Source organism: Mirounga angustirostris, unplaced genomic scaffold (genome assembly GCF_029215605.1).
Source record: "Mirounga angustirostris isolate CCGP_5_RB_7025 unplaced genomic scaffold, mMirAng1.0.hap1 SCAF_6, whole genome shotgun sequence".
In the NCBI taxonomy this organism is placed as follows: Eukaryota; Metazoa; Chordata; class Mammalia; order Carnivora; family Phocidae; genus Mirounga; species Mirounga angustirostris.
The window spans coordinates 116,431,398-116,457,208 of NW_026991714.1; the positions used below are offsets into that span (position 1 = coordinate 116,431,398).

General features: G+C 38.2%; 1 pseudogene; it reads left to right on the forward strand.

Moving 5' to 3' along the window:
• The first annotated feature begins 2,456 nt into the window (after nucleotides 1-2,456).
• Nucleotides 2,457-3,397, forward strand: LOC123847091 (olfactory receptor 6E1-like; annotated as a pseudogene).
• Nucleotides 3,398-25,811: the final 22,414 nt, after the last annotated feature.

Sequence of the window (25,811 nt, forward strand, 5' to 3'; positions counted from 1 at the left end):
GGCCTCCTCACTCAGTAGCTTCCCAAAAGCCTCATGAAAGCCAGGATATAAACCAGCTCTTTCAAACATAAAAATCTGTCCTTGCAACAACTATGCTCTGACCTCAGTGCATACATCATGTAGAAAATTGTAGTCTGGACTTTTACCTCAAATCAGTAGCAACATTCAATTTGGGATTTTATAAACTCCTGGGAAATTGTCATATAATTTCCTTGAAAACTCTTGGCAGAGAACAGTGTGGACATCTGGGAGTCAGTGTCACCACAGACGATGGGAGATAAATATAAGGGTTGCGCCAGTAACTTGTTCTCAACAGTGACCAATTAGCTGTCCCCAGGAGACCGGCTGTGCTTTTACTTTCTGACCCTATCTCTTCAGCATCTAATAAAGTTTGGGGGCCTGCATTCTCTGCTCACTGGCTGGGTCCATTCTTTTGGGTGATCAAACAGTCTTCTGGGAAAGATATCAAAGAGCCTCAGACTTATGTATCAGCAGCTTCTCATTGTTGATGCAGAAAAACAAGGATGCTTCTCCTTGTAGAAGCACAGTGTAGAGGAGCACAGTGTAGTGCAAGAGGTATCTTGGAGCAGGTGCACCCATGATGTGGAGCACTGCAGCAGGACCTTTGTCTCAGTAGCACTTAGGCTTGCACGTAAGAGAAGGTGCCGGTTCCCCTTAACTGGAATACAAAGGTAGACAGCAATGTTGCATGGTAGGTGGGCTTCTACCCACTGGGGGAGGCAGAGCCAGACAATTCATCAGAACCCTATGTAGTCTGAGAGTCCAGCTGTAGCTCAGAATTGGGGGCAGTGAAATGTGGTTGTTCTAGTCTGTCTGCTTCTTTCTGAAGCTTCAGTGGTCCAGGCTACCATGTAGACTTGTTGTGCTATGAAACATCCTGGGCTATGGAAACAGGACTTTGTCATCCAGAACACTGGCAGCATGAGATGCATATTTACCCCACTCTGGGACAACAGCCTGTGACAAATGAGTTTCCTTCTCCTCTCCTTTCCCCTCAGCCCAAAGGAAGCTCTTGATTTCTTGAAAGACAGTATATGCAAGAGGAGGAAGTCCTCTCCCTCGTAAGGTGACTCCTGTGTGTACCTGGCCTCAGGGACCCTGGTGACTTGGTGGACTTACAGGGGTCAACAGGAACAGGAGAGGCTCCTTTAGGCTGTGCCCCTCAGGGGTGAGGAGTTTGGTTTCATGAGCAGCCCTTCAGAGGATCTGGCTCAGGGTGGGTTGGTGAGAGTGATGCCTTCCACACAGCAGACTTTTAGCCTAGTATTGAAATGCTAGAGCCAAAACCATCGTAAGAGAAGTTACTCATTGAGAGGACTGATGTAAGAGTGAGTGCATGAGTGCCCCTAAGTGGGTTAATCCTATGAACTGTTGTCATTCCTACTTCCCTCACAAGACAGCATGAATCCTGGAGGGGGTGCAGGGATGGTAAATCCTGACTTTACAATTATGTCATGTTCTTAGGCAGCCCCTAAATCCTCTGGTCTCCAGTCTCTTCTATAAAATGCTTGTGCTAAAGTAGATCCTCTCTAAGACCCACGTCATTCCACAGATCAATAACTCATCAGTGATACTAAGTATGGATAGAAACAATTAAGATAAATAAGGCTAATCTTCACTTAAGTTTGAGAAATCATCAACAATAAATTTCTTTCCATTTAAAAATATTTTATTACCACATTGTAAACAGCAGGGGCTCTCATTTGGGCATTTGGGCTAAAGTGCGAGCTATGTGACCTAAAATCTCTGGAGCTCTCTAAGGCTCAGTTTCTGCTTCTGTAGAAAAAGGGTCTCATGATTATTGTGAAGAGTAATAGAAATACTGAATTTCAGTAACCAGCATAGTACCAAGCTTAAGTCCTCAATACACGATGATTTTGACAACTTGTATCATAGAATGTGTTGCATTATTAAAAGGAATATTGAAAAGGGAATAATATTAGCATTACTATTATGTTTACTTAGAAATTGGTAGTATTATTAAAACAGTATAATGTTCTATAACTGAAAATATCAACAACCCTGCCTACTGATGATGCTCTGTATAAGCATTACATTAATGATCATAACATTACAATTAGCCTTTGAAGAACACATTGGAAACATTGGCATCGTATGTCAGGTGAGTTACATGCTTTCTCTTATTCTAACAAGAACATGAACAGTTAGATCCTATCATCTTCATTCTACAGAGGGTGAAAGTGAAGTTCACAAAGGCTAACTAACTTTCCAAAGATGCCTCATCTCTCAGAAGTTAGAACACAGTATTGAACTAGTACTGAACTCAGGTCCTACTGATTCAAGATCCAACTAGGTAATCCACTTTACTATCACCCTAGCCACCCTTTTGAATAATCAAATAACTTAATCCTCTGAAACCTTTGCATACTGATTTTAGGTTAAGACCAGCAGTGATCCTGTTGTAGAATGAGATGTCCATGGAAATGGGGAATGTTACAACTGTCTGAGAATTCATCTTGGAGGGGTTTCCTGCCATCCAACACCTGGGAAAGATCCTCTTCCTGTTGCACCTGCTGGCTTACGTGGCATCCATTGCAGGCAATGCTGTCATAATGACCATCACCTGTGCTGACCCTGGCTCCACACACCTATGTACTTTTTCCTCAGCATTTTCTCCTTCATGGAGTGTGGTGTCATAAGTGCTGTTATTCCTAAGTTGCTGGTCATCTTTCTCTTAGGCAAGCAAACCATTTCCTTTCTTGCCTGTTTGATACAAGCATTTGTCTTTTTATTTCTGGGATCGGCAGTTTTCTTCCTCATAGCAGTGATGTCTCTGGATCGGTACGTGGCCATTTGCAAGCCTCTGCATTACCTGACCATCATGGACCTGAAGACTTGCTTCCTCCTGGTCACTGCCTGCTTCGCTTTGGCCTTCCCTCTCATCACTGGTCTGGTAGTAAAGGTTTCCCAGTTACCCTTCTGTAGCCCCCATGTCATCCCCCACTTCTTCTGTGACCTTGGCCCCCTGATTCATCTTTCCTGTTCTGACTTCAGGTCTGTTGATATGTTGGCCTTTATCCTCACTTCCTTTATCCTTTTGACATCCCTTATCATAACCATCATTGCCTACAGCAACATAATAGTCACGATCATGCAACTCCCATCAGCAAAGGAGAAACAGAAAGCTTTCTCCACCTGCTCGTCTCACCTCATCGTCCTCTCTCTGATGTATGGCAGCTGTGTGTTTATATATGTGAAACCAAAGCAAACGAACAGGCTGGACTCCAACAGGGAGGCTGCCCTTGTGAACACAGTGGTGACCCCACTGCTCAACCCCATCATCTATACACTACGGAACAAGCAGATCCACCAGGCTCTGAGGGAGACAATGTGCAGAATGAAAATATCAAGATAAAAAAAACCACATGGCCTTGGAGTGGAAGGCTTCAGAGAACCATTTGTCTTCATTCTGGCCAATGTAGCAGTCCACAAAGTTGTAGTGCAGGATCTCTGGCATACCTTGCTTGAACTCTGCACATTCCTAGCAAAGTAGGAATTTGTTTTTCAAGGCCACATTTTACCTTGATGTGCATAGCTATCTTCTCCCTAAATAATTCATGTATTGATGACATTGATTAATTGCAAAATCTTTTACTGAATTTTTATTCTTCCCTCTGATATAAACCATGTGCTTGAAATTTCCAAAATTTAGTAACATACACTTATTTCACTTCTCTCTATCCATGAACATGGCTGAACAGAATTAATATTTACCAAAAGTCATTTAGATATTCAAATGATAGAAAGTTGTATATTAGGCTGTGGAATGTAGGGAATAATGGAAATAGTACCAAGCTTGGGTCTGCATTCCCTCCATGCCTATCCCAAGGAAATAATGGTCATAGTCCCTTTCACCTTGGAATATATATGGTTTGCATCAGGTGTGCTTTTAAATGCTGATCTCGGCCCTTAGGTTAGCTACATATGTATGCATCAATCCCATGCTGGAGAGAAACAGAATTGTTTTCAGCCTTAGGCCATTCTCTAAAGAGAGGAATAACCATAGCAGCCCATGTCTGAGCAATGCTCCTATTTCCTAAATTATTTTTTTCTAGCTACAGACCCTCAGATGCATAATGTACACTTATGATTGGTTCCTATTCTAAAGCTTTTACCACAGAATGCTTGTGTATATCAGTAGAAGGGAGCACTTATATTAAATTTCTATAATTCCTTACAAAGTTTCAAGTTGGAGGAATCTAAGTTATTTGCTTATCTTCTTCACATTATTAATGAAAATAAACAAAACATCTCTCCTGTTAGACTTGTGTTGTTAGGATTATTTTTTGATTGATAACCTTTTGAAAACCAACATTTCCATGATCTCAGTCCTTAAACTTTGTATACTTTTTGCACCTATTTTCCAGCTAGAACGTGTCTATTTTTTCTTCAGAAGGAACATCTCTAAAAAGATTGACAACATAAGAAACAACAGACATTGATGAGGATGTGGAAAAAGGGGAACACTCTTACACTGTTGGTGGGAATGCAAACTGGTGCAGCTACTTTAGTGAACAGTATAGGGGTTCCTAAAAAGTTAAAAATAGAACTACTCTACAATCCAGCAATTGCACCAAAGAATACAAAAATAGTAATTTGAAGGGATACATATGCCCTGATGTTACAGCAACATTATCAACAATAGCCAAATTATGGAAAGAGCCCTAATGTTCATGAACTAATGAATAGATAAAAAAGATATGGCATATATATTTACATACATACACACAATGGAATATTACTCAGCCATAAAGAGAATGAAATCTTGCCATTTGCACCAACGTGGATGGAGCTAGAGTGTGTTATGCTAAGCATAATAAGTCAGAGAAAGACAAATACCATATGATTTCACTCATGTGGATTTTAAGAAATAAAATAAACAGGCATGGGGGACAAAAGAGAGGCAGGCAAACCAAGAAACAAACTGTTAACTATAGAGAACAAACTGATGGTTATCAGAGGGAAGAAGGAGGATGGGGGCTGGGTAAAATAGGTGATGGGAATTTAGGAGGGCACTTGTAATGAGCACAGGGTATTGTATGTAAGTGTTGAATCACTAAATTGTACACCTGAAATTAATATTATGGTGTATCTTAACTGACTAGATATAAATAAAAACTTTAAAAAAATATACAAAAGTTAAAAAGATGAACATATTTTTTAAAAAAGATTTATTTATTTATCTGAGAGAGAGCACACATATGAGTGGGAGAAGGGCAGAGAGAGAGGGAGAGAGAGAATCCTGAAGCAGACTCCCTGGTGAGCGTGGAGCCCCACAAGGGGCACAAAACCAGGACCCCAGGATCATGACCTGAGCTGAAATCAAGAGTCAGTTGCTTAACTGACTGAGCCACCTGGATGCATCTACAATTTTTTTATTTTGCTTATTTTTAACCTAAACACTGATAATTTCAAATACATTTTATGAAACACATCCTACACATGGTTAGATCCTATTGGCCTTGATGGTTCTACTTCAAAGTTCAGATTTCATCTTATTGTCAATGAAGAAGTATCAAATATGCCCTAAAAATCACAGATGATTCGCTGTACACATTGTATAAAAAAGAGTTGGGTAAAGCAAAGCTCAGAGTAAGAAAGTGGCTACAGACCCTGTACAGGAATTGGAAGACAGAGAATGATGGCTTAGGGAAGTGGCAGTGGGAATGGAATGCAAAAGTACCAGAGTAGACTCTGAATCACTTGCACTGGACAAGCCTGGTGTTGCCTTCAACTAACTGGTCAACTTCCAAAAACACGCAAGTCATCTTTTCCATAAAATATGGAGATTGAGCCAGATAATCTCTAGGGTCCACTTGAAAATACTCATGGACATAGCAACAAGATGCTGCAGGAACATGGAAATAATGTTCCACCCTGAGAGCTGAACAACTGAAGAGTGTATGGAAGTGGTTGAAGTTCAGTAATGTAGGAATAAATCTAAGACTTGTGGTCAACTACTGAAAAGAGTGTGAGCCTCCCAAGGTTTTAGTCACAATTGGATAATAATTTATTATAATTAAACTAATTAAAAGCATTTATATTACCTTGAGATGGACTGATTGAAGAGTGCACTTGACCAATAGAAAAATGAAGACCAGAAATCCAAAACTGAGTCTATAAATCCAGGCTGGTTGTTACTAGCCATAGATGGTACCCAGTGAAGGATAAACCCTAATTAATGTGGAGATTAATGCAATACATTAAGGTGCTATAAAACATTTTATTGAGACAAATCCCCTAAACTAATTCTACGTTGAAAAGACTTCCAGTCATAGTTTTTAAACCACTTCTCTGCAACATGATTGATATAAAAAAAAGCTGTAGATATTTAATGTATACCACTTGCTGTGTTTGAGACAAGTATACACCCTTGAAACTGTCATCACTATCAATGCCATTAACCTACCTATCACCTTCAAAAATTTCTTCCTGGCCCCATTATTGTTGATTTTTTGCCCTTACATGGTAGGTAAAAACATTTCATTTAAGATATACCCACTTAGCAAATTTTTAAGTAGGCAATAAAGTATTGTTAATCATAGGCCCTATGTTTTACAGATTTCCAGAATTCATTTATTATGCATAACTGAATCTTGATCAATACCTCCCTATTTCCCCTTCCCTCCAGCCCCTGACAACCACAATTCTACTCTCTGCTTCTATTTATTTGATTAGATTCCACATATAAGTGAGATCATGCAGTGTTTGTCTTTCCATGTCTGGCTTAATTTCCTTAATGTCCTCCAGGTATATCCAGGTTGTTGCAAGTGGCAGGATTTCCTTCTTCATAAAATTTGAATGGTATTCCATATGTGTGTGTGCCACATTTTCTTTATCCATTCTTCTTTACCTGGACTTTTATTATATTTCCACGTCTTGGCTATTGTGAAAATGCTATAGTGAATATGGAAGTACAGATATCTCTTTGAGATCCATATTTCAATTCTTTTGGATATATACCCTGAAGTGGGATGCTGGATCAAATGGTAATTTTATTTTGAAATGTTTCAGGAAACACTATATTGTTTACTCGAGTGGCTGCACCAATTTACATTTTCATCAAGAGTGTACAAGGGTTCCTTTTTCTCCATATCCTTGCTGAACCTCTTATCCTTTTTTGTTTTGTTTTGTTTTGGTAAAGCCATCCAAAGAAGTGTGAAGTGATAGCTAATTGTGGTTTTACTTGTATTTTTCCCTTAGTGATCTTTGCATTTCCATTAGTGATGGTGAGCAACTTTTCATGTACCTTTTGGTTATTTGGTTATCCTCTATGGAATTATGTTATTCAGTCTCTCTGCCCAATTTTTAATAGTTTGGATTTTTTGGTGTCTTTGTATATTTTGGAGACTTCATAGAACAGGTGATTTTGGGAAGGCTCAATAAATTTTCCATTTGGGTAATGAAAATGGAGGGCATTTCAAGTGTTAATAGCATTTGTGAAGCATGCAGCTATAACATCATGTTTCCATATGCTTACAGTAATGGTGAGATGAAAAAAATAGAACAGTATGAGCTGAAGGCATAGGCAGAGTTTAAATTCTAAGTGATGTCAAATACCATGTGCAGGGATACAGTTTTTCAGTAGTTGATATTTCAGGAACCCAAATAGGAGGATATGTGGGTGCTATTTTTAGCTTATCTTGAGGGCAACAGAGGGCAATAGAGGACTCATTAGTGTTAAAGTGCTGGTAAGGTGTGGTCCGATTTGCATTAATAAGATCACTATGGCTTCTTTGGGAATGTAAGTGGCTTTCAGAGTAACTGGAGTCTACAGTTTTATTAAATGTTCTGCCACAAGCACAGTGTTCTCCAGCCTTCGATTCCTTGATACCATCTTCTCTGCAGCCCACACAACAACCACTTTCAGGGGAACAATAATGGCTCTCCCTGCCTTCTACCTTCCAGCCATCACACTATGCCTTTCATTAGTGGGATTCAATCTGGAACTCTGCTGGCAAGGGATTCTCTGAAATGTTGTTCCGGAGTGCCAGCAGCCGTGACCTAGAGGGTAAGGTAGAGCAGCGTGAAAAAAAACCACTGTGACCTCTTCCCTCCCAACCTGCCAAAAAAGAAAATGAAACACAAAATCCAGCACACGGTGCTCCAAGATAATACTGCATCCTTAAAACACCACTAAGTATTGAGGTAAACAATTCAACAAAAGAAAAAAGTTTTTATAAAGTAACAATATATTAGCTGAAAGAAAGAAATCATGAGGATTGTTGGCAGATAAGTAATTGAGAAGTTTCAGAAGGTAAAATACATACAGAAAAGGAAGTAGAAAATTTGTGGGGAGACTAATTTGGTCCAGAATACCCAAATTCTGTTTATTAGGTATTTTGGAAGAAAGAATAGAGGAAAAAGAGGGGAATACATTATTAAATACACAAAGAAGACAGTTTCCAAATTGCCTGTATGAAAAGCTCAATAAATTAAAAAGGCTGGTATCTAGACATGACATTATATGATTTATAAGCTCCAAATATAAAGAAATCTTAAAATCTTTCCAGAGTCAAAAATAAATAAAATATCTTCTCCCATTCTGAAGTTTGTCTTTTAGTTTTGTTGATTGTTTCATTCACTGTGCAAAAACGTTTTTATCTTCAAGTCCCAATAGTTCATTTTTGCTTTTGTTTCCCTTGCCTCAGGAGACATATCAAGAACAAAGTAGCTATAGGGGCGCCTGGGTGGCTCAGTCGTTAAGCGTCTGCCTTCGGCTCAGGTCATGATCCAGGGTCCTGGGATCGAGCCCCTCATCGGGCTTCCTGCTCGGCGGGAAGCCTGCTTCTCCCTCTCCCACTCCCCCTGCTTGTGTTCCTGCTTTCGCTATCTCTCTCTCTGTCAAATAAAAACAAAAAAACCAAAAAACCCCAAAGTAGCTATAGTTGATATCAAAGAGGTCATGGCCTGTGTTCTCTTCTAGGATTTTTATGGTTTCATGTTTCACATTTAGGTCTTTCATCCATTTTGAATTTATTTTTGTGTATGGGTAAGAAAACGGTACAGTTTCATTCTTTTTTATGTTGCTTCTCAGTTTTCCCGACACCATTTGTTGAAGGGACTGCCTTTTTCCCTTTGGATATTCTTTCCTGCTTTGTTGAAGATTAACTGACCTTATAGCTGTGGGATCATTTTCTGGGTTTTCTATTCTGTTCCATTCATTTATATGTCTATTTTTTGTGCCAGTACCATGCTGTTTTGATCACCACAGCTTTGTAATATAACTTGAAGTCTGGAATTGTGATGCTTCCAGTTGTTTTTCTTTTTCAAGTTTCCTTTGGCTATTTGCAGTCTTTTGTGGTTCCCTACAAATTTTAGGATAGTTTGTTCTATTTCTGTGAAGAATGCTGATGGTATTTTGATAGGGATTGTATTTAATGTGTAGATTGCTTCAGGTAGTATAGACATTTGAAGAATATGTGGTCTTCTGATCCATGAGCATGGAATGTTTTTCCATTTGTTTGTATCCTCTTCAATTGCTTTCATCAGTATTTTATAGTGTTCAGAGTACAGGTCTTTCACTTCTTTGGTTAGGTTTATTCCTAGGCACCTTATCATTTTTGTTGCATTTTAAAGGGGATTGATTTCTTAATTTCTCTTTCTGTTGCTTCATTATTGGTGTCTAGAAATGCCAACAGATTTCTATATGTTCATTTTATATCCCATGACTTTACTGAATTCATGTATCAGTTCTAGCAATGTTTTGGTGGAATCTTTTGGGTTTTCTATATAGGGTATCATGTCATCTGGAAATAGTGAAAGTTTGACTTCTTCCTCACCAGTTTGGATGCCTTTTATTTCTTTTTGTTGTCTGATTGCTGAGGCAGGACTTCCAGTACTATGTTAAATAACAGTGGTGAGAGTGGACATACTTGTCTTGTTCCTGACATCAGGGGAAAAGCTCTCGTTTTTTCCTCATTGAGGATGGTATTAGCTGCGGGTTTTTCGTATATGACCTTTATAATGTTGAGGTATGTTCCCCTTTAAACCTACATGTTTTTATCATGAATGGATATTATACTTTGTCAAATGCTTTTTCTGCATCTATTGAGAGGATCATATGGTTCTTATCCTTTCTTTTATTAATGTGGTATATCATTTTGGTTGATTTTTGAATATTAAATCACCCTTGCAGCCCAGGAATAATTGCCACTTGATCATGGTGAATGATTCTTTTACTGTATTCTTGGATTTGATTTGCTAGTACTTTATTGATAATTTTTGCATCCATGTTCATCAGGGATATTGGCCTGTAGATCTCTTTTTTAGTGGAGTCTGTCTAGTTTTGGTATCAGGGTAATGAGGTAATGCTGGCCTCATGGAATGAATTTGGATGTTTTTCTTCTATGTTTTGGAATAGTTTGAAAAGAATAGGTATTAACTCTTCTTTAAAAGTGTGGTAGGATTCTCCTGTGAATCCATCTGGTCCTGGACTTTTGTTTGTTGGGAGATTTTTCATTACTGATTCGATTTCTTTGCTGGTTATTGGTCTGTTCAGGTTTTCTACTTCTTTTCAGTTCTGGGTGTTTATATGTTTCTAGGAATTTATCCATTTCTTCTGGGTGGTCCAATTGGTTGGCATATAGGTTTTAATAATATTATTTTATAATTGTATTTCTGTGGTGCTGGTTGTTATTTCTCCTCTCTCGTTTGTGATTGTACTTATTTGGGCCCTTTCTTTTTTCTTTTTGATAAGTTTTGCTAGGGGTTTATCAGTTGTATTAATTTTTTCAAAGAACCAGCTCCTGGTTTCATTGATCTGTTCTATATTTTGGTTTCTATATCATTATATCTACTCTAATCTTTATTATTTTCTTCTTTCTGCTGGCTTTAGGCTTCATTTGTTGTTCTTTTTCTAGCTCCTTTAGCTGTAAGTTTAGATTGTTTGAGATTTTTCTTGCCTCTTGAGGTAAGCCTATATTGCTATATACTTCCCTTTTTAGACCACTTTGGTTGCATCCCAAAGGTTTTGGACCATTGTGTTTTCATTTTCTTTTTTTTTTTTTAATTTAAATTCAATAGTACATCACTAGTTTCAGATATAGTGTTCAGTAATTTATCAGTTGCATATAATACCCAGTCCTCACCAGATCATGTGCCTCCCTTAATGCCTATCACCCAATTCCGCATCCTCCCCACCCATCTCCCCTCCAGCAACCCTCAGTTTGTTTCCTATAGTTATGAGTCTCTCATGGTTTTTATCCCTCTCTAATGACTTCCCATTCTGTTTTCTCTCCCTTCTCCTATGGTCCTCTGCCCTGTTTCTTATATTTCATATATGAGTGAAAACATATAATAATTGTCTTTCTCTGATTGACTTATTTAGCTCAGCATAATACCCTCCCATTCCATCCACATTGATGTGAATGGTAAGTATTCATCCTTTCTGATGGCTGAGTAATATTCCATTGTATATATATATACTGCATCTTTTTTATCCATTCATCTGTTGATGGACATCTGAGCCAAGATGCCCATTTTCATTTGTTTCTATGTATTTTTAATATTTTCTTTGATTTCCTGGTTAACCCATTCATTGGTTAGTGTCTTGTTGTTTAACCACCATGTATTTGTGGTGTTTCTCAATTTTCTCTTGTGGTTGACTTCCAGTTTCAAAGCTTTGTGCTCAGAAAAAGTTCATGGTATGATCTCACTCTTGGTATTGGTTGAGGCCTGATTTGTGACCTAATATGTGATCTACTCTGGAGACGGTCCCTTGTGTACTTGAGAAGAATATGTATTCTGCTGCTTTAGGATAGATTGTTCTGAATACATCTACTAAGTCCATCTGGTCAGTGTGTCATTCAAAGCCATTGTTTCCTTGTTGATTTTCTGTTTAGATGATCTGTCCACTGATGTAAGGGAGTTGTATATTCCCTAGTATTATTGTATTACTATTAATGAGTCCCTTTATGTTTATTATTTATTGTTTTATTTATTTGGGTGCTCCCATGTTGGTTGCATAAATATTTAGGTTTTTTTTTAATATTTACAGTTGTTAAATCTTGTTGTTGGATAGTCTCCTTTATTATGATATAGTGTCCTTCTTAAGCTCTTGTTACAGTCTGTTTTATAATCAAGTTTGTCAAGTTTGACATCCATTTGCATGATAAATATTTCTCCATTCCCTCATTTTCAATCTGCAAGCGTCTTTAGGTCTAAAATGAGTTTCTTGTAGGAGCACCTAGGTGGCTCAGTTGGTTAAACATCTGACTTTAGATTTTGGCTCAGGTCATGATATTGGGGTCCTGGGATCAAGCCCCACATAGGGCTCTATGCTCAGTGGGGAGTCTGCTTGAGGATTCTCTCTCTCTCTCCCTCTGCCTCTACCCTTGCTCTCTCTCAAATAAATAAATAAATCTTTAAAAAAAAAATGAGTCTCTTGTAGGTAGCATATAGATGTGTCTTGCTTTTTTATCCATTCTGACACCCTATGTCTTTTGTTGGAGCATTTAGTCGATTTACATTCAGAGTAATTATACATAGATTTGTATTTAATGACATTTTATTACTTTTTTTGGTCATTGTTTCTGGAGATTCTTTCTTGTCTTTTTCACTTATGGTCTTCCATTTCCACTCAAAGAGTCTCCTTTAATATTCCTGCAGTGCTGGTTTAGTGGTCACAAATTCCTTTAGTTTTGGTTTGTCTGGGAAACTCTTTAACTCTCCTATTCTGAATGATAGCCTTGCTGGAGAAAGTATTCTTGGCTACATATTTTTCCCATTTAGCACGTTGAGTATATCATGCCATTGTCTTCTGGCTTGTCAAGTTTCTGTTGAGAAATCTGCAGCTAACCTTATGGGTCTTCCCTTGTAAGTTAAGGACTTGTGTGTTGCTGCTTTTAAGATTTTTTCTTTATCACTGTATTTTACAAATTTAATTACAATATGTTGACCTGGTCTTATTGATTTTGATGGGAGTTCTCTGTGCCTCTTGGATCTAGATGTCTGTTTCCTTCCCCAAATTAGGGAAGTTTTCAGCTATTATTTTCTCAAATAAATTTCTGCCTCCCTTCTCTCTCTTCTTCTGTGACTTCAGTAATATGAATGTTATTATGTTTCATGGAGTCACTGAGTTCCCTAAGTCTATTCCTCTGTTGCATAATTCTCCTTTCTCTTTTTTTCAGCTTCCTTATTTTCCATTATTTTGTCTTCTTTAACACTAATTTATTTTCTACTTCTTCCAGCCTGCTATTCATTGCATCAAGCCTGTCTCCAATCTCAGTTATGGCATTCTTAATTTCTGATTGATTCTTTTTTAACTCTTCTATCTCTGTGATAAGTGTCTCCCTGAAGTCTTCCATTCTTTTCTCAAGCTCAGTGAGTATCTTTATGATTGTTGCTTTAAGTTCTCCACTAGACATGTTACTTATATCTGTTTTGCTTAGAAATATGGCCATGGCCTTATCTTGTTCTTTCATTTGGGATGAATTCCTCCATCTTGACATTTTGTATAGGTCTCTGCCTTTTCTCTGTTAGAAATGCCAGTTATGTTTCCTGCTCTGGAGAGTAATGGATATGCAGAAGAGGTCATGTAATGTCCAGGGCTTGGCTCTTCAGGGAGTGTCCTCGGTGTGTGCTGTGTGGTTGTGATTTGACGGCTTCATTCTCTGTGACACTTGTCTGCAGAGGCTCTCCTTGCCTGCTGTGGGCAGTGTTTGGTCCTTGGCCAGAATGTGGCAAGTTTTAACTAGGTGTGCTCTGGTCTGCTTCTGAAATGAGACCTGATATCCTTCCACCAGAACTGAAGCTCTGCAGAACTCTCTGGATGGACGATGTGGTCTGGGTAGGGGTTTCTGCTTGTCTTCTGAGAAAGGTGCCCACCATGCTGGGTTGAAGCAAGCTTGACTGAGAAGGGCAGTCCAGCCAGAGTGCAGGGGTGTGGGACTTGGTGTAAGCAAGTTAGGTAACTGGTGTCAGTAATGTGTTGTTTCCCTGCAGGTGGCTTTGTGTTTATGCTGAGGGGTTGGTAAGGGAAATGTTGCCAGCCAGCTCCTTTGTTCCTGGAGAGGCATCCCCATGATTGCTGCCTTTCAGGGACATGCACCAAAAGATCTCCCACCTGTGTGCCCCAGGTACTCTTCAAATCATTGTTTCCGTGCCATCTGACTCCAGGGTTGTTTGCTTGCCTTTTCTCCAGAAGCAGTGCAGTGCCCTCCAGCCAAGCCCGAGACCTTTAAAACTCCAGGCTTTAAGTCCAGCTGGTTACAAGAACTCACAAAAATCAGCCTCACTCATTTTCCCAGTCATTGGCTTTGGGGAAATGTTCTTGTGCATTCCTCTGTGTGCTCTACTTTCTCTTACCCTTCCCCACGACCAGACTTACTCTCCTCTGCAGCACTTGCAATCTCTTTCTCCCCAAAGCCATGTCCCCCACACTTCCTACCTTCTTTGATGTGTCCTCTTCTCTACCCTCTTATGGAGTTTGTTCTATCAGTCTTCAGGTTGGTTTCTGGGGTATTTAGGATGATTTGATAGTTATTTAGTTGTGTTTGTGGAACCAGATGAACCTGGGGACCTCCTACTCCACCTCCAACCTATCGTCGCCCCCCACCCCTGACCAGGGTATTTTATTTTATTTTTTATTTATTTTTTAAAAGATTTATTTATTTTATTTATTTATTTATTTATTTATTTATTTATTTATTTTAAGATTTTTAAATTTTATTTAGAGAGAGAGAGAGTGTGTGTGCACATGCAAACGGGGGGAGGGAGCGCCAGAGGAGAAGGGAGAAGCAGACTCCCTGCTGAGTGCAGAGCCCAACTCTTCTCTATCTCAGCACACTGAGATCCTGACTTGAGCTGAAATCAAGAGTCAAATGCTCAACTGACTGACCCACCCAGGCGCCCCCAGGGTATTTTATTTTAAAGAGGAAAGACCTGGGGGAAAAGGGTTATTCCATCTTGGTGGAACAGGAAGTTCTTAATGAACTTGAAATCAAAGTTATTTTGGAATGAAAGGCATTTCTTTGTGAAAAGCATTCCTCATATTGCAGCCCATGAAAACTTATGAGGGTGGATTCACAGAATAACCTTCACATTATTACTATGTATACAATTTGCACAGAAGGTGTGAATTTCTGGAGAAATAAACTAGGTAGTAGAAGAAACCTCAATGTCTTAGTTTGAGTTAGCCCAGAAGCCCACCCAGAAGAAAGGATTTGAAGACAAGTAGTTTATTGGAGAGTTGATTTCATGAAAGACCAGTAGGGAGGAGGGAAAATGATATAGTAAAAAAGAATTGTGTATTACCAAGCCAGTTACCCTTTTGGGAACTTGGAGCCCAGTCTCACTGGGAATTCTGAGTCATAGTATAGAATACTCTTCATAGTTACTCAAACCCAGAAAAAAAGAAGATAGGATGTGTATATAGCAATTCTCTACCCATCATTTGCTGGTGATTGCTTGTGGGAGTGTTCCTTTTCTAGCACATCTTGCTTGTCTTGTGCATGGAAAAATGTGCTCCTAGGCCCAGAACATAGTGCTCTGGCAGAGTTTGCAGGAATTTGCAGTAAACACCCTGCAAATTGCCTGACAAATTGAATACTAAAGTAATATGGGTGGGGTCTAGCAGTGTCTTCCTTAATCCACCTTTACACTAATTAGATATACTTGTACATCACCTTAAGTTCACCCTGTCCTATTACTTATTCTTCACTGTAGTGGTTCATCATATTTTTTAAAGTAAAAAACTTGACTTAGAACTGAAGGGTAAGTGGATGAGCCATAGTCCCTGCTGCTGCCATTGGTCCCAGTGATGTAAGAAAGATGTTAGGGTTCAAAGCCTATGGCCAAGAAAAAATTCTTGAGACATCTTTGGTGCAAAAAGGTGGTTTTATTAAAGCACAGGGACAGGACCCATGGGCAGAAAGAGCTGCAATGGGGTCATGAGGAGCGGCCCATTATATACTTTCAAGTTGGGAGGGGGTTAGGGATAGTATAAGTCTCTAAGGCATTTTGGAAGCAAGGTTTCTAGGACCTTGAGGATGCTAGCTATTGTTGCGAAAAGGTCATTTATTACTGTCTAATAAAACCTTAGACAAGAGACCCTTCAGATATATATCAGTGGTTCATATGCTTGGGGGATGATTGCCAACATGAATCTTGGGGGGTAGAGATAAAGGAAGTTTCCAAAGGAATTTTTATGGGTTTTTTTTTAATTCATTTTTATTTATTTATTTGATAGAGAGAATGAGCACAAGCAGGGGGAGTAGGAGAGGGAGAAGCAGACTCCCCGCTGAGCAGGGAGCCTGATGTGGTGTTCCACCAGATCATGACCTGAGCCAAAGGCAGGCAGTTAACCTACTGAACCACCCAGGCGTCCCAGGAATTTTTATGTTAAAGTAGACTTACAGGATCCTGGGGGTTGGGTTAAGATTGCCTTTTGCCCTTAGCAAAGTATTAACATCAAGGCAGCTGAGTTCCTAGAGGAACATCACTCTGCCTATTTCAAGGACTTGTCAGTGGGCTATAGGTAGTAAAGATATCTAATTTTTCTTTTGCCTTTTTCCCCCCACATTACCAAGGCCAAATAAATATTCTGTCATCTCCTTCATGTTCATTCATTTAGTATGTTTTTCTTCACCCTTTGCCAGCATGACTGCTGGTTTCATTTGCTTGCCCTCTAGGGTAACATAGACCTTCATACCTGAGGGATCTAAGCCTGTGGTTGCTATGTCCTTAACAGATCCTGGTCATCACTGCTGTTAATTTCCAAAATTGTTACCATGGAAGCAATAAGAAGCAACATGGTGAATCCTGTTGATTTCTGATGAGGGAGCAGAAGGCAAGCTGAGGACAGAGCACAAATTGACATGCTAACCCCTCCCCCCGCCCTGCCCCCAACAAGGTGGGATATTGTAACACTCCTCAGGCACTCCTGGCTGCCCTAAACTAAGGGAAGTGAGAAACAAATGGTTAACTGATAAAGATCACAGTCCTGCAGGACATGAATCTCCATCAGTTTACCAATGTCTTAGTGATATACAAGGCAAAAGCATTCTTATCGATAGCCTAACTTTCAGAGACTCATAACTCAGCTTCCTGGAGCCTCAACATCACCTTCCCCTCCATGAGTGATGTGGGAAACAGAGGCAGAAGGGAATGTAAACAAAGTTAAATTTCTTTATGACCTGCAGCTTATTGAGAAGGACTTGTGATAGGAAGAGTATAACATTCCTCCAGGAAGCTCCTAACTGTCTTAATGTTCATGCCTTACTAGAAGGAAAAACAACCTTAGCTTAACAATAGCCAGGCCTCCAGCATCTTGAGAATCTTCTTTACCATATAAAAGTCCTTTTAGACACCTTCCTTTGTCCTTAACTCCCCCAACTCCCAAGTATATAATCAGTGATTCCTCACAGCCCCAGTTCTGCAACTCTTTCTGCCCATGGGTCCTGTCCCTGTGCTTTAATATAACTACCTTTTTGCACCAAAGAATTCTTTCTTGGCCATTTGCACTGGACCTCACCAACATTCCAAAGCTACATCAGTTTCCATATTTCTTCCTTCCTCTATTATATTGTAGAAACCCTGTCTCCTCATGTTAATCAGCATCACTTATCCTTGCCTATTTATACTCCCTCCTTTCATCTTTTTTTTACCCCATTCAAAATATATAGCATTTTCATCATTGGGCAAAGTTCTTTGGTTCCTGTTGTCAAACCCCACCACTGTGCCCAGGCCCTGGTAATCCATGCTGTTTTATTTCACTATAGATTCATTTTGCTTTTTCTGGAATTTCATATAAGTGAAATCGAATATATACTCATTAGTGCCAGGTTTCTCTTCTCAGTACGATGTTTTTGAGATTCATTTATTTAATTTTATTAGTAGTTTATTCTTTCTATGATTGAGTAGTGATGAGGGAACAGAAGGCAAGCTGAGGACAAGGCAGAAGCTGACACCCCACAACCTTCCCCCATGGGATTATATGTGACATTCCTCCTGCACTCCTGGCTGTCCTAAAGCTAAGAAAAGGAAAAACAAATAGTTAACCTATATTCTGCAAGACCTGAGTCTCTCTCAGTTTACAAATGTCTTAGCAATCTAGAACTAAGCATTTCTATCAATAACCTAGCTTCCAGAAGGAAATGTAGATACAATCAAATGTCCTTATAACCTACAGCCCATTGACAGATACTTTAAGAGGGCAGAGTGTAATGTTCCTCCAGGAAGTTCCCAACTATCTTAATATTAATGCCTTGCTAGAGCAAAAAACAACCTTAACTTGACAATGGCAAGCCATCTGGTATCCTGTGAGTCTTCTTTAACATATGAAAGTTCTTTCCAAACCTCCCTTTTTTTCCTTACCTCCCCCAACCCCAGAGTATATAATCAACCACCCCTCACAACCCCAGTGCAGCAGCTCTTTTTGCCCATGGGTCCTGTCCCGGTGCTTTAATAAACCACCATTTTGCACCAAAGACGTCTCAAGAATTCTTTCTTAGTCATCAGCTCCGGACTCCACCCCACTGAACCTCACTTATATTCCAAAACCACATCAAGTAGTATTTCATTATCTGGACAATTGGTTGTTTTTATTTTTCGCTATTATTGATGTGGTTTAGTACCTCTAGCAAGTATTAACATTAAGACAGTTGGGAGTTTCCTGGAAGAATATCACACATGTCCCACTCAGGAGTTGGGGGGCCGGGAGGTTACAGGGTGTCAGCTTGTGCTTTGTCCTCAGCAAGCCTTCTGCTCCCTCATCATTATAAATGAAGCTGTTATAAACACTGTATACAACTGTGGACATACATTTTAATTGCTCTTAGGTCAATGTAAGATTGCTAAGTTATATGGTAGATGTATATTTAATTTTATCAGATATGGCCACATTGTCCTCCAACTGATTGTATTATTTTATATTCCCAGCTGCAATATTAGTATTGCAGATAAAACCCTGAGTTTTATCCACCCTTTAACATTTAGCCATTCCAGTGGGGTTGTCATTTATTACAATTTCTAAATTTCTAAGTATAAGAAAAACTTAATTTTGTCTTCCGTATAATAGATCATATTTTAATGCCTCTCAGAAAAATATGTAGAGAGTGATAGTAAAATTCAGTATTCCATTATTTTTTCCTGACTGCCTGCTGCATACCAAAGGAAGCATTAACTTAGACTCTCTCACAGAGGAGTATACTCATGTTTTTATCAGTGCTGTCCTCAAATTCCCAGGTCCCTGTGGATGACTGTCAGCAACAAAATGAAGGAGAAATTGTAACATATATATATTTTAAGAGACTACAGAATTTGTAGCAAAACATATAATTCAACCAATTTGGAATAGTCCAGTTACTATTTTATCACAAAATATTTGTTTTCTCATTCTCAGTTTTGATCTAGTTAAAACCTCATCTGTAGTTACCTTTCTGAATCCTCCATGGTAATTGATCTGTCTGCCCTTCAATGCTGATAGACCCTTATGATCAGTGGATTATGATGGTAATAGTGACAATGATGGTGAAGAAGATGGTGAAGATAATGATGGAAAGTGTGGTGGTGATGGTTGCTTAGCACAGTCCAAGCAAGTATAGATGCTCAATAAATATATATTGAAAGGTTAAGTGAATGAATGAAAAATTGCTTTTATGGAAAATTTAATACCTGCATAACACTATGCTAATTTGAGTTTATCTCATTATTCTTATAATGATCCGTTGCTGTAGTTAATTTGATTTCCCCCTTATTAAAGAACTGGATAGTAAGGCATATAGTAACCGTTTACCTGAGTTAGATGTGGTCACTCAGAACCAGAAGGTTCATACATAATATCTAGATTTAATTATTCCTTCAATATGATGTTTGTCTAGGTTCTCAGGATGTCAAGAATTAGTGTTAGAGTGAATATTAATTTTCTAGGCACCCTGTTTGCTACCTTAGCCCTGCTTCATTAAGAATGTTAGTCTGGCTATAAAAGGCATTAAATGAGCAGCATAGTACTATAGCTCTGCTCTATTCAGTGATCATTGTTGTAGGTGGACTTCTTTGTGCATATATTCCCTTGGAAGTTAACTGAGAGGAGAATGTGTCCAGGCCAAGGTAGTATTCCTGAGTTCCCCGGCCTAATGCCATCAAAGAATATCTTAGTAACATGGCAATTTAACCATGGTCAAGTTACAACTGTGCAATACATAGCTGAATAATTGCTGAAATATAACTAAATATCAAACATGCATTTAAAGTCACAATAATATATGACATAATGAGTAATGCATAAAATATCATGTTAAAGAAAAAAACAAAAATGAGTGCAAAACTTTAAAGTTAACTTGCCTTCCTCACCCTATAATCTGTACTAAATCATTCCAAACCACCAACCAATGTTCTAAAACACAGTAAAAATGTCACTGTATAAATAGTAATCATCATGTTAGGGTATAAAATACTCAAAACTTCACTTCATGATATCCAAGAAACTAATGTGATTCTTGGCAAACTATTGCTTTCTCTGCATTAATGTGGCTGTTCTTACTTAGTACCACAAAATGCCCCAAACCCCTACCACTTTGTTGACATTCTGTGGTTTTTTGAACATTCATCTTTGTAACTGAATTTGAGTATTTTCTTGCATATAATTTGTTTTTATGTTGTATTGAGTTTTGGAGTTACAAATACTAATATTTTCCACATAAACGTTGGCTGACAAGTTTTACTGAGAGGGATGTTCTCTGAAGTGTAAGAAGGGTTTTTGTACCTGGAAAGTGTTCTCCAGGTTGTGCCTGTAATAGATGAAGTTTGGATTAATAGATATATGTCCACATACTGGTCACCACAAACCCTCCATTTATTAGATTGGGTTCTCTGTTAATTGTTAGCTCATATTTCTTCTAGGTCAGGTTTTTATCCATCAGAGACTGCTTCAATGACATTCAACAAATAACATGGAAGTATGAATCCAGAAAAATATAGAGGAAAATTCACATTTCTACAGAAACTAAGGAGATGAAACCACAGAGACTTTCTAAAGAAGGAATTCTTTATCCTATAAAGAGAAAAAAGTTTCCTTGCATGTGCCCAAGGTCCACACTAAAGAATAAAGAAGGTATCAATAAGTTAAAAATAATTTATAAATCAGATACTATAGAATTCATATTCTCTATTCAAAATGTACAAGAACTAAAAATTAATAGTAGTTTTATAAACAATATTTGCTTGGCAATTAAAAAACCTTTGTATATAATGTCAAAGAGGTATTTGGAATTGCCACTATAGAAAATTAAACTCTTTAATTTAATGTGGGATTTAACCTCCTGGAGTTTCTAAAAACCCCTCCCCTTTTATCGTGACTTTGGTTTTATTCTTCGTTTGCTGTTTAAAAAATCTGATCTTGGTTTTCTCCCCAAAACTCTTGGAATTCTTTTCCTGCTTTATATCCAGGGATTTTGGGGCCTATCATCACCATCACCATCATCATCATTATTCTCAGAACTGCAAATATGTAGATCCACTGCTAAATCCATCCGAGACATTGTTTAAATTGCACTATTTGTATGAATTTACTCAATCCTCATTTTATTTCACAGATGACAAAACAAAGGCACAGTTTTTACTTTTTTTTTGAGGGGAGAGATTGTTTATTTCATGGGAAAAAATTGTCAAGAATTTAACTGGGAGATGGTGCATGAAAAGCAACTTTTATGATTCCTGGCCTCCCTAAATGTTGTATAATTTGTTTTAACATTTTGTCAATAGCTGAATGGTTATAAGATTCTACATGGAAAATCATTCACCCAAAACTTAAAAGCCACACCCCACTTTCTTCCAATAACAAAAGCTATAAAAGAAGTTGATATATGGAATTCTTTGGTCTTTTGCAGAAAAGGTATTTTTATTTTTTTTTAACCTGGAAAGATTTTAAGATTTCTTTATATTTGGTGTTTGAAAATTGTATAATGTCTGCCTAGATACCAGCTTTTTAAAATTTATTGAGCTGTTCATCCAGGCAATTTGGTGATTGCCTTTTTGTGAATTTCATAATTTATTCCCAGGGCACCTGGGTGGCTCAGTTGGTTGGGTGACTGTCTTCGGCTCAGGTCATGATCCTGGAGTCTGGGGATCGAGTCCTGCGTTGGGCTCCCTGCTCAGCCGGGAGTCTGCTTCTCCCTCTGACCCTCCCCCATCTCATGCTCTCTCTCTCTCTCATTCTCTCTCTCTCAAATAAATAAAATATTTTTTAAAAATTTATTCCCATCTTTTTCCTCTGTTCTCTCCTCCAAAATACCTAATAAACAGAATTTGGGTATTCTGGACCAAATTACTCTCCCCACAAATTTTCTACCTCCTTCTGTCTGTATTTTACTTTCTAAAACTTCTCCATTACTTATCTGCCAGCAGTCCTCATGATTTCTTTCTTTCAGCTATTGTATTTTTAATTTATAAAACTTTTTTTTCTTTTATTGATTGTTTACCTTAAAACTTAGTGGTGTTTTAAGGATGCAGTATTATCTTGGAGCACCCTGCACTGGATTTTGTTTCATTTTCTTTTTTGGCGGGTTGGGAGGGAAGAGGTCGCAGCGATTCTTTCCACGCTGCTCTATCCTACCCTCTAGGTCACCGCTGCTGGCACTCCGGAACTACATTTCAGAGAATCCCTTGCCAGCAGAGTTCCAGATTGAATCCCACTAATGAAAGGCATAGTGTGATGGCTGGAAGGTAGAAGGCAGGCAGAGCCATTATTGTTCCCCTGAAAGTGGTTGTTGTGTGGGCTGCAGAGAAGATGGTATCAAGGAATCGAAGGCTGGAGAACACTGTGCTTGTGGCAGAACATTTAATAAAACTGTAGACTCCAGTTACTCTGAAAGCCCTTCACATCCCCTATTGAAACCATAGAGATCTTTCTTTTTTATTTTTTAAAAGATTTTATTTATTTATTTATTTGAGAGAGAGAACAAGCAGAGGGAGTGGCAGGCAATGGTATTGGGAAAAGCAGGCTCCCCGCTGAGCAGGGAGCCCGATGTGGGTTCCATCCTAGGACCCTGGGATCATGACCGGAGAAGGCAGACAATTCACCAACTTAGCCACCCAGATGTCCTGAAACCATAGAAATCTTTCTAATGCAATCTGACCATGCCTTACCAGCATTTTAATACTAATGAGTCCCCTATTGTCCTTGAGATATGCTAATAATAGCACCCACATATCTTCCTATTTTCGTCCTTGAAAGTCTCTATTTCCATTCAACTACTGAAAAACTCTCTTCCTGCACAGGTATTTGACATTACTTATTATTTAAAGTCTGCCTATGCCTTCAGCTCATGTTGTTCTATTTTCCGTCACCATCTTGTAAACATATAGAAGCATGATGTTATAGCTGCATGCTTCACAAATGCTGTTGACCCACTTGAAATGCCCTCCATTTTCATTGTCCAAGTGGAAACTTTCTTGTGTCTTCCAAAATCACCTTTTCTATGAAGTCTCCAAAATATATAAAGATCCCAAGAAATTCAAACTGTTAAAAAATGGGCAGAGAAACTGAATAGACATTGTTCCATAGAGGACATATAAATCGCCAACAGGTACAGGAAAAGATGCTCATTATCACTAATGGAAATGTAAACATCACTAAGGGAAATACAAGTAAAACAACAATGAGATATCACCTCACACTTCTTTGCATGCCTATTACTACAAGTTCCCACAAAGGGAAGAACTGTTAGCAAGGATGTGGGAAAAAAAAAAAGGAACCCTTGTACACTATTGATGAAAATGTAAATTGATACAGTCACTCTGATAAACAATCTAGTGTTTCCTGAAACATTTCAAAATAGAATTACCATTTGATCCAGCAATCCCACTTCTGGTTATATATCCAAAAGAATTTAAATATGTATCTTAAAGAGATATCTGTACTCCCATGTTCATTGCAGCATTTTTCACAGTAGCCAAGATGTGGAAATAACCTAAAAGTCCATGTAAAGAAGAATGGATAAAGAAAATGTGACATATATATATTATGGAATATCATTCAGACTTTACAAAGAAGAAACTGCCACTTGCACCAACATGTATATGCCTGGAGGATATTATTCTAAGTAAAATAAGCCAAACATAGTAAGACAAACGCTGCATGATCTCATTCACATGTGGAATCTAATCAAATACATAGAAGCAGAGAGTAGAATGGTGGTTGTCAGGGGTGGGGGGGGGGAAGGGGAAATAGGAAGGTATTGATAAAGTTTCAGTTATACATAATAAATGAGTTCTGGAAATCTGTATAACATAGGACCTACAATTAACAATATTTTATTGCCTATTTAAAATTTTGCTAATATGGTAGATAAATTAAGCGCTTTTACCTACCATGTAAGGGCAAAAAATCAACAACAAAGATTACGGGAAGAAATAGTTGGAGGTGATAGATAGGTTCATGTCATTGATGGTGATGATGGTTTCAAGGATGTATACTTAACTGCAAACATTCAAGTTGTATACATTAAATATGTATATGTCAATCATACTTCATGGAAGTTTTTAAAAATTTGTATCTTCAACATACAATTAGCTTAAGGAATTTGTCTAAATAAAATTTTACAGCACCAGAGTCTAGTGCATTAATCTCCACATTAGGGTTTGTCCTTCACTGGGTACCATCTATGGCTGGCAACAATCCAGTTTTAGATTTCTGGTCTTCATTTTTCTATTGGTCAGTTCACACAACCAGTATAGTCTATCTCAAGGTAATATAAATGCATTTAATTAGTTTAAGTATAATAAATTACCAATGGTAACTAAAATGTTGGGAGACTCACACTCTTTTCAGTAGTTTGACCACAAGTCCTAGATTTGTTCCTACATTACTGAACCTCAACCACTTCCATACACTCTTCAGTTGTTCAGCTCTCAGGGTGGAACATTATTTCCATGTTCCTGCAGCATCTTGTTGCTATGTCCATGAGTATTTTCAAGTGGACCCTAGAGATTATCTGGCTCAATCTCCATATTTTATGGAAAAGATGACTTGCGTGTTTTTGGAAGTTGACCAGTTAGTTGAAGGCAACACCAGATTTGTCCAGTGCAAGTGATTCAGAGTCTACTTTGGTACTCTTGTATTCCATTCCCACTGCCACTTCCCTAAGCCATCATTCTCTTTCTTCCAATTCTGGTAACAGAGTCTGTACCCACTTTCCTACTCTGATCTTGGCTTTTTCAGACTTGTTAATGCAATGTGTACAGCTAATCATCTGTGGTTTTTTAGGGCATGTTTGATACTTCATTGTCAATAAGATGAAATCTAAACCTTGTAATAGGACCATGAGGACAAGTAGGATCTAATCATGTTTCAAAAAATGTATTTGAGATTATGTAATCTCAGGTTTTGGCTAAAAGCAAACAAAAAATTGTGTTAAACATTTTATTTTTTATTTTCTTCAGTTTTTATTTATATTCCAGTTAGTTAACATACACTGTAATATTAGTTTCAGGTGTACAATTTAGTGATTCAGCACTTACATACAACACCCTGTACTCATCACAACAAGTGTACTCCTTAATACCCATCACCTATTTCACACACCCCCCACCTCCCCTCTGGTAACCATCAGTTTGTTCTCTATAGTTAAGACTCTGTTTCTTGGTTTGCCTCTCTCTTTTCTTCCCTTTTGATCATTTGTTTTGTTTCTAAATTCTACATATGAGTGAAATCACATGGTATGTTCTCTGACTGACTAATTTGGTGTAGTATAATACTTTCTAGCTCCATCCGTGTAATTGCAAATGGCACTATTCTTTTTTATAGCTGAGTAAATTTCCTTTGTTTATAA